Genomic DNA, 10,424 nt, shown 5'->3' on the forward strand with positions numbered 1-10,424 from the left:
GCCCACCAATACGCCACGTCGGATAACGGAGCCCAGTCTGGCGATTCGACATTCATTATGCGTATCTGGCTTCGTCTCCCACCCAAACCGACTGTTAGAAAACCTGATGGCTACGAGGACATCGGTGATTGGCATAACACTAGCAAGTAGTTTAGGGGGATAGTCCCTTTTCAGCTGAGGGAACTACCACTCAAAGAAGCTAGGTTGGTTATTCGATATTCTACACCATTTGCATGGCATACCTATGGACGCGCAACGATATTTCGTGTTACGGCGACACCCTTCAAGAACCGACACAAGAACCGATACAAGAACCAATACATATTCGGCTACGCTCGTGATGCGCAAATGTTTCGTCGTTCGGGGTACAACGTCTTCCCCTTGCCTAATCCCCAAGCTCTCAAATCCCCTTCTTTTACATACGTACCTACATACAGTGCCTTTCCTACCTACACCGTACAGAAGAATAAAGGTTTGGCACGGTCCATACAAGCTATGTACCTATCAGCCTATCTATCCTGACGGGATATAGCACGTATGTATAGGGCTTGGCGTGCATGACATGCAGCCCGAACTGCACGCAACCTCACAAGGCTGCATCCATAGAGACCTAGGAGGTAGGTATGAGTTTGCTAATTCATCCCGTCCTCCCGCTCCGCGCTCGGCTTGGCTTGGAGTTGGGGGCCAACATTTAATCGCCTGTTACTGGTACCTATACCTGTAATAAGGCACCAGAGTAGGTACCTACCTACAGGCAAGCTGTTCAGCTTCAGCCTTCTACAGCCTACAGCGCCTGACTCATACGAGGCGACAAGGCTACGCGTTTAGCTGTTGGTTTTCTATCTTCCCTGCATTCATTCGACAAAACAACTTCGAAGCCTCGAAGATCCCGTAACCTCTCATTCTCCTTACCGCTAACCAAACACGTTCCGGCGCTTTTTATTGCCGAGTTCCCTGTCGCGTGATATGCAAGCCTAGGGTGGCTGTGTCCGCCAGAGACCAACGATATTCGCTGTTTATAACGACGCTGCATATGCGATGCGTGCTCTCCCAGACATTTTTTGTCCTAAAAGTTGCCATATCCTTTCCTCATCACAGATGGGATAGCATCCTGCGACGGCGATAACCTGATATCTATTGGACCTCGACCTAAGTACCGACAGGCCTTCAATGCAATACGAGTCGCATTTGTCATAACTGACGTTGCCAACCACCTTTGAGTACCTACTTACTACAACCTCCCTATCCGGTAAACAGGAACATCAGCCCTTTTAAGCCGTGGCTGTCTTTTTTGCCTGTTCGAAGTCTTCACACCTTCGCATACACATACACACCCACACCCACACCTGCGGATGTTTTGTCTCGTCGAGTGACGTCGAGAAGAGGAGCCGAAACTGATAGGTTGTTTATTATCCTGCTTGCTCATGCACGAAGTAGCCCATATGTAACACCGAGAAGAAGCAATTTGAAAAAAAAAAAATAAAAAAAATATTTTTTTTCTATCTCCCTATCATTTTTTTCTCACATGAAAATTTAATGGCCCCTTGCAGCAGTATGCGCTATATCCCCATCCGCGGAGATTCACAACGACCTGTAAACCGAATGTCACTATTCTATGTTCGCTTCTACTCCGGCCCAATCACGATTGGCAGAAAAATTATAGATCACATCTCGCCTTGTATATTGGAAACCTTGGTCGAAGTTGCGAATCAAACAGTACCGGTTCACATTCACATGCATCAAATTTCAGCGCCTCTTTCGGATGTTCTGATCCGTAAATCGCTTTAAAGTATTTTAAAGAAGGCGATTCCAGCCTCAGTCAGCAGCTATGACGTCCAAGGCTGAGTTCCTCCAGCAAGGTATAGGTACTGAGCCCCACCGACAACGAGCGAGGACGTAATAAGGCAGCAAGAAGATCCAAACTGACCCCGGGCATACTCCCCATCCCCGGCTCCCGGCGTCCTTTGATGAACCGCCGGGCACGAATAGGTGAGACTCGAGGAAGCCCAGTGGCACAGTCCACGCGCCCCCGCGAAGACGGCCCATTCGCCGGCTGTTGATATATTGATCTACCGGGAGGTATATTGCTCCCGCTGCAAATGAGACGTTGTTGCGCGTCTAATGTATGCTTCCCAGGACCCCTTTTCATCTGCAGAGGAACCTTATCGAACAAATCCCCAGTCCCTTGGGGTCTCGCGGTGCTGCTACATCGCTCGACTAATTGGAGAACATATCACGCAGCATCGCATCAAGCGCCGATTCTCTAGTGGCGCTCTTTTACCCTATCAACCACGGCGTTTAGCGTGGTATGCGCACGTTCAAAGTAGCAGTAAGTGCCATACTTAGGTCGCCGGAAGGGACTCAGGTCTTACTTCGTCGACATTCCGGAGGTTATATATATCGAATATGCCATGTTATTAATGAAGGAACGTTTCAGGATGAGTTTGGACCGTCGCTTAATATTTTTGCTAAGCACCGCATATCACACACACAGCGGCTGCTGCCCTAGAGTGATGATTTCAGGAACAAGCCAACCTTCAGAATGCCCAGTGCATATGCGAAGACAACACACCCTACATGTAGCCATTTGTGTGACATATGCTACCGAGAGCTTCCGTTCCCGCGGGCATTTTCTCTCCTAAGCTTCCTAAACGGGAAGCTCGGGAGAAAACTTCGGCCGATCTTCCAGAAGACTAACCTCTTCGACGATGGTATGTATGGCATGTATTGGCATGTGTGTATGGCACGCACACTTCATTAATTATACGTACTACCTCTCATATGATATTTATACCTCTGGGGACTATATACATATTTCCTGCATATCAACCAATGGCCGAGATGTTAATAACATCGCTTACCTATCGACTCACTAATCTTGATTCATCTCCTAGATCCTGAAGGCCGACCTCTGCGGAACTTCTCCTTCATCCCTACCCAAACGAAGCGAAACCCAGCACGTGGCCAATCATCAAAGCGTCCCTTGCTAATGGGTTTCTTGGGACGAATTTGTGGTCCAATAGACATTATTGCATTATCAAACCTGAGTCCGCTTTAATAGCTGACAAGATATTTCTGTTATTTCCACGTATATCCCCACGAGGGCTCTAGCGGGTCTTGTCTCCGTCACAGAAGGCGATCCCAATTTGTTAAGCTCTTTCCCAGACTTAGCACGTCGGCAAAATCGAACGGGAATTTCGAGGCCCCTTTTGGTGGAGCAATCTCTTCAACAAAGGTAGCATAGCAACGACCCTGGATTTCAGAAACTGGCTCTCGTAAGGCTGACCAAGGCCTCGGTATATGATAACCATGGTTAGTAGATATGATCCTGATCCCGCCCGTTACATCATTCTCCACCCGCACGAGCTCCATAGCATCCTGCCTGCATACAGTCCCGGCCTTACTCCTTGGAGTGAAGTCATGGCCAGTTTCCTATCTAAAATACCGATTCAACTACTGGGATGTCCACACCTAATGTACATAGGGCATGTATCCATCCCGAGCAGAATCTACCACCTCGGATGCAGTGGGTAAGGGAAGGCCGGCTTTTTCTTATAGTAACCTTATAGTAACCAAGAAAGGCCCGCGAACGGATTTGCTGACTGCGCATTCAGCTTACCATGCAGCCCAGCCTTTTTTTCCAAACTGCAAGATCTGTCATATTGCTGTCATTTTCGACGCTAGGCCTTACGGGAGAAGATATGTAGGCTGTCCTAAACGATGCAGGACGTCACACTCGATGTGCGTTGGTGGTGAAGATGTCTTCCCTAAGCAAACTAGGCGCTCCACCCGTCTAGTGACAAACGAGCCCTGCCGTCCCACTCGACGAGGAGCTGCGGCATGCACAGTATAGTACATTATATTGTACGCCGCTATTACTCTACACATACTTGCTTGTCTGCTTGTCTAGTTTATACAAATGCATATACTGGACATGACGAATCCGAAACGAAGCCCGGGACCAGTTACTTCCGCTTTGAAGAGTTTCATCGCGTCGAGGGCCGCGGGGTTCAATCGCCCTCGCGATGCGACTCTGCGTTCGCTCGGCAAGGCATACGCTAGGAGGGAAGAGACCCTTAAACTTCTTACAAGCTACGAGAGCCCAATATTCTGAACCGAGGCGATGACCCTCCCGGCCGAACCCACAATACTAGCCCCGATATAGTGATTGGTCCGCTGCTGGTAACTACACTTTACTTACAGCGGCACGTCGCTTGGGGGGTTTTCTAAACTATTAACTGCTCTCTTTTATTATGTACGATGATTACATACTCGTACCTATTCGCGAGAAGCGTGTGGATACCTTGTCCTCTGATTCGCATGCGTGCGTACGTTAGCGTACGTAACCGAGAGAGGTAACCCGTAACTCCATAACATAGCTGTGTGTATGTACATAAGCCACCCCCCGCGATACGATCCCCGGGTGGGTTTTATGAACGCAAGGGATGCTCCGGTACGTTCTGGAATTCCCTGATTTTACCTGATTTTCGCCGACGTTTCGAGGTTATATAATACTTACCATGGTAACAATAACCGTAGTTCCACGGGCTACCGCATACATGCCTCTACGTCATGCCTTTCTCCTGGTTCGTCCCGCCCTGCCTAGCCAAATACATACTCAGGTAGCTTTTTAATAAGGATGTAAGCAAGCGCATTCTTTTGTACCTTTTCGCCGCAATGGATCTATACACTAGGTATTGTTCGATGTACCCCGGGGAACTGGGGCTAAGTCGAAAGTCAGCTAGCCAACCCACCGGAGTCCACCAGCGGAAATTCGCCTTCTCGTGTCGCCGGACGGACGGCCTTAAGCAGGGCTGGCACGACATTATCTGGGATCTCGTTCGAAGCCCGATACGATGGGACGGGCTGTGCGACGACGCACCGCATCTTTCGCTCGCTACAACCTGCGTACGCGCGTGCGTGCGTGCGTGCGTTTGCGTTTGCGTTGCGTTGCAAAAGAGAAGAGAGCTGAACTTTGCAACCTACGGAAGCCAAAAAAAAACTTTAGTTGGCGTCGATCTTAGACTGAAAACGAAAAAGTGCGTTGTTAATGTCTTGTGATCACATGTGTATGCATGCACGTTGCTGACTGCAGATATCGTTTTCTTCCTATAACTTTTTTTTTACGATCATTTTTTATTTTTCCTTCTTCGTGCTCGGGCTTATCTAAGCTTGTGTGTGGTGTGTGCATGTGTGTGTCTGCCAGGCGAGCCAACGTCAGGCAGGCTACGGCCGTTCTCGCGGCGCTCGTAGGGAGGCGTAACATCGACGTTGATCAGCTACCTGGTTTCCTTACATGCGAAATCATATCATGGGATGTCAGCTTTCCTCTCGCGTAGCACAACGCCTGACTAAAACGTTACCTGGCGGAAGAAGCACTCCGCGTGTGACAGGATGGCGAGCGCCGATTTCCTACCTGCTCGAGTTGGCATGTAGTCAGCACCTTCGGTGACGGCGCTGGACCGATCGTCCGCACGGCGATTTGTTACTGGTACGGCCGGCCCGGTGCGGGATTATACTGTCAGAATCAGGCTCGGCTTCGCTTCGATGTCGAAAAATTTTCTCCTCTTTCAGCCGCACCGAGACTGAGATGCATCCTTTCGGTAATACGGAAGATTGGGCAAATCGAGCAGGAATCTGTAAAGAGAGCTATGCTCGCCAGAGACTAGTTTCGTCTTTGACCGTACCCACCTGGATGGCACGCCAAATCTTAGCCGCATTGATCCTCTTGCGTTGTGCCTTGGTCTTGGGTCGCTACGGTGTTTGATCGATGCGGAATTTTGTCGGGTTCGTTCTACGGCTTGCCCACTTCCAATGGCGATATCTATACCTCAAACTGCGCCATGGAAGGCAAAATGGATCGGTCGTGTATATATAGGGATCAGCCGAGATTATGCGCTCGGTATCGCTTAGCCCGTAAAGTCGGTCCTCTAATCCACTTTTCTCGGTCCCGACCTGAGGTGTCTTTAGAGCACACCGTTCCATTCAATGCCAAGACCCAGATGCTTAATGTCAAGGATCACGAGCCATCGTGAGCCCACTACGCCTGGCGTCGATACAGAGTATCATGGACGAAGGGTTGCACCGCTATAGAAAACGAGGAAAGAAGTAGTGGGTAGGGAATTTTATTTGGAATAGGAATGGAGGCGCTCCATCCACACGGACCTTGCCTGACGTCTAGTGAGTTCTCAAAATCAGGATCTCCCTAATTTCGTTCTTGGTTACCTAGATAGGTGTCTTGGGCAGCAAGATATTAGCGGTGTAAAGGTAAGTATGCCCTTGGGTGCATAGAGAGCCTCAGCTGAGAATCACATGAAGGCATGATCAACTATGAGTCAAGCTGGATGTGTTAATTTCAGCCCTAGCTGATGGGCTTTCAGGTACGGTACACAACCCTTGTCGAAGGCTAGCTAGCACGCAAAGACATGAGATATGACATGGCATATCTCCTAGTTTGCGTCTACTACATTGAGGCTACTTCTATGCTTGCTCATTGGCGATTTTCGCTCCTCTACCTTACAACAAGGGGCTATTTTTAGGCATTTATAACTCACAAGCCAGTGCTAGTACCTACTACATTAGTAGCAAGATCCTAAACTATGCTTTACGGAAAAACTGACCGAGAGATGGGAGCCGGTGTGGTTTGTACATAATAAATGTGCATGGAAGTTTCCTCTTGTGCTATTGTGTATAGCTACCTGAAACTTCTAGGCATAAGCTGGCAGGATCCGGCAGCCCTGTTCAGTAGTTGGCTGGATTAAGCGCTAGCAATAGGTCCCATGGCTTGTTCGAAGAAGCATGTCAGTGTCTCGGAGAATTAGAGGTGAAAGGTTTGTTGTAGGCTTGTTGTTGGATTACACGAATTATGTCGAATATGGTGCTTTCGTTGGCGGTGCTTGTTTGCGTGAGATTCTACTTAGGTGGTGGAGGCTTTGAGTTTGAATCTATCTCTCTACATGGCTTGATTCCCACCCAGATGGAGACTTGGACACCAAGAATATCGCTTCTGAGCTATTATTGTAATGTAAGTTCCAATAATCGAATAGAGTATTAAAAGGGGGCGCTCGTGTAACATGAAATCCATAGATACCCCTTTTTAATCAAAATGGAAGTGACTATTCACAGGGAAAACATGGTTGGCGGTCTAAGAATGGAGGCAAGAATGGAGGGCCTCCTCAACCAAACAAGCACTGAGCTGCCATCATTGAGGTTGGCAAAATAGCCAGCATAACCTTGCGTATTCCACTAGGTAGTTCTATCAACCAGCTCGCAATCCATTGCCCTACGAGGCAGATGGATTCGAATCAAACAGGTCTCAGCCTTACAAGAACGTGGACGTTGGTCCCACTTTGGGGGCGGCTACCATTCCCACCCCTTATCCCATATCTACACAAAATGTTACTATGGAACGATTGCCGCCCCCAACCTGGAGAAATTCCGGGCCAGGATAGATCGGGACGTATTTTTAGATAAAACGTTCCTGTATTATGTAATTACTCTCTTGAGCTCGATTTGTATATAAAAAGTTGGAAAAAAAATCAAATTTGGCGAGGAACAAGTCGAAACGCGATATGGCACGGACTATGAAGGACGGATGACAGTGGACTGAACTCCGCTCACTCCGCCAGTACATTTCAAGCTAGTGAACACCACGTGGGTGACAGAAAACGTGGTTCTCTAGCGCTTGTTACGGCACTAAAGTCTTTGACCTAGGATGGGAAATCTCCGAACCACTTAAATATACATTATTCACTCGATCCATTCCATTTGTCTTCTCGAACGAAGGATTTCATGAAGGTAGACGCGTTGGTATTCAGATGATATCCCTCCAGGTAAGTAGGATGTGAAACCTAGATGAGGATTGTCCAAAAACAGCTTTCTAGAACACCCCTCAAACGCCGGGGTTTGGTATCGAATGGTTTGGATGCGGCTGTTACTTGCTTGCTTGCCTTGCCCCGATCCCCCTCCGATGGGGCTGCTGCGCCCACCGCGAAGTCATCCTTCCGAGCTATCCTAGGAGGAGCAATCACGATCTAACCATTATCACTCTCCTTCGTTGATGACTAGCGTCTTAGAAATCTACCCAAGCCCAAATCCCGAAGACGTCTTAATGACACAAAAGGTTTCAACTTTGTTTCTTGTGACGGACCTGGCGATAATTCGGTAGATATTGCATGCCTCTCGGCCCGTTACTGAGGAACTTGGTACCAATGAAGTACCGGCACAGACCGAAAAAGAAAAAGAGATTTCCAAATTTTTGTTTGCCTAGGATCGAGCATCTTCACCGCTTTATTAAGTACTTTATTAGGTACTTACGCGCGAAGACGCCCTAAGTCCTGACCTAGTTCGCTAACCACAGAGCCGGGACGTCCGCGGACGGTTAGATGGACATCCCGACATCCTCATTAGCTAGCTCCCATTACCTAGGTAGGTAGAGGATCGAACGCATACTACAACATATACGTAACGTGGGATAGGATAGGGATGGATTGACGAACAGGGGGGGTCGGCTCGAGAGAGCGGCAATATCCAGCGATAGCGAGTACGGATGAAGGCGAAAAGGGATGTATTCCGTGTTTTTGTCTAGCCAAACCTCTTCCCCCTTTCGCCAAATTCCGCGTGCTTTAAAGGACGGCGGGTTTGCGACGGGTTTGTTTGGGAAGCACTATTAGATCATTTCCCTTGGCGTCGAACACGGACACCAAAGCAAACGAAGGTAGATATGGGCGAAAAAGAAAAAGATCTTCCGGGCTGAACGCATCCCCTAGTCTGCATAGGAGATAGTCTGCGCGGCCGCAACGGTAGCTCTCTGTTACGACATTCTGTAGCACAAAAAATCCCATGCAGCCATGTGAGCATGAAGGAAGCTAGCACCTTAGCAAGCAGCGCACGTCCGCTAAAATTAATGACTTTGACATAACATGCTATGTCGTGCCAGCAACCCAGCTGCCGCTGCTGTGCCGTAGGCGAACAAAGGATCGCCATCCCTGCCGTCCCCTTCCTATTCCAGCCAGTCCTGTGTCCCACGAGCGAACACACCGGCCGGCGGGGCCTTAGCAGTAGCTTGCTCTTCCTGTTAATATACCGCACGCAAAGATCTGTGTGCTTGCTGCTGTAACCCCCTACCTAGGTATAGGAGGAGGAGCGTGCAGCGGGTAGCAAGCAAGCAAGCAAGAAATAAAGCGCGCGCGACAGGAACGTGGGCCTAGTGTAGTTATGGAGCGGGAAGCTCGAGCCGTTAGTGTTGGTGGAATGGGAAAATACTTCAATAACACTACCCTAACCTAGCAGCTTTTTGGCAGAACCTTGAAAACTCGGGTCCAAATCGCGAAAAGGGGGCACAGGTATGATGCTGAACAAAGCGTTCGCGGCCGTCGATATCTATCCGCGCCCCCGTTCATCGCACCGTGAGTACGAGTCCGAACCGAGTTTGGTGGGCACTTTTTCCACAAATATGGTATCCAAGTTAGTTTCTTGGTGTTGTTTGATGTGCGAAACAGACTCTTACAATGTACACGTTGCTGAGTATATAGGAGCGTCGAGCATCAAAGTAGCTTTGACGGGACCTGGCGGGGATTATTTCTGCTTCGGTCCTCTTTAGCCCTAAAAGCCGCAGGGAGGGAGCTTCGAAGGATGAGAAGGAACCGAAAAATTCTGGCCGGCGTCTGCGATTGCACCGTTTACGCGATCTGCGCATACCTACCTGGGTAGCTATACATACGATGTCGTAGTCTCTCTTCTTTCAGAGCCATGCGTCTACGTAATAAGAACTTTGCAGCTTCTACGAGGCTCCTTCATGCATAGTTTAATTCGGATACGACTCTACTAATGTAGGTAGAACAGCAAAGTCTACCTTAGTTCGATCTTGACTGACTCAGAACTCTAACCCAGTGACACCAAGTAGTGATGCATGGCACACTTACGTCTCCGTCATCGCGTATGTGCCTAGGTAGGTATTTAAGGCAAGGGCTGCGACGTAGTAGGGCCGTGAAGGATCGCGATCCTCGGCTTGAGGGCTGGTTAGCTGAAGCTAGGAAGCTATCAAATTTAGGCATTTATATGTCTAGCGTCCAAGTTAGGAGTAGCCGTATATACATGTATTTCGATATGTATATTGACCTATATATAATTCCTATCGTCGCGGAATGCCTGTTTGGCAGAACCGGCATTATTCTGAAGAAGGACAAGGCAAAACACCCTAGATTACAAGACGGTGTAAATAGTGGATGTCGAATCCTCGTGATCAAAGGTCCTTGTCATCCATGGATATTGATCGAGAATGGTTAGTGAACTGCTTAGACAGCCATAGGGTCTTAGCTTTCAGACGATCTTAACAATATGTACCCAGACATAAACAATTGCCAATGTCTGGGTATTTTTGATAGGAGGACAGGGAGGATTATCTCTGACCAAGGTACATAGTG

Source organism: Annulohypoxylon truncatum (assembly GCF_022578515.1).
Source record: "Annulohypoxylon truncatum strain CBS 140777 unplaced genomic scaffold F4807scaffold_47, whole genome shotgun sequence".
NCBI classification, from domain to species: domain Eukaryota; kingdom Fungi; phylum Ascomycota; class Sordariomycetes; order Xylariales; family Hypoxylaceae; genus Annulohypoxylon; species Annulohypoxylon truncatum.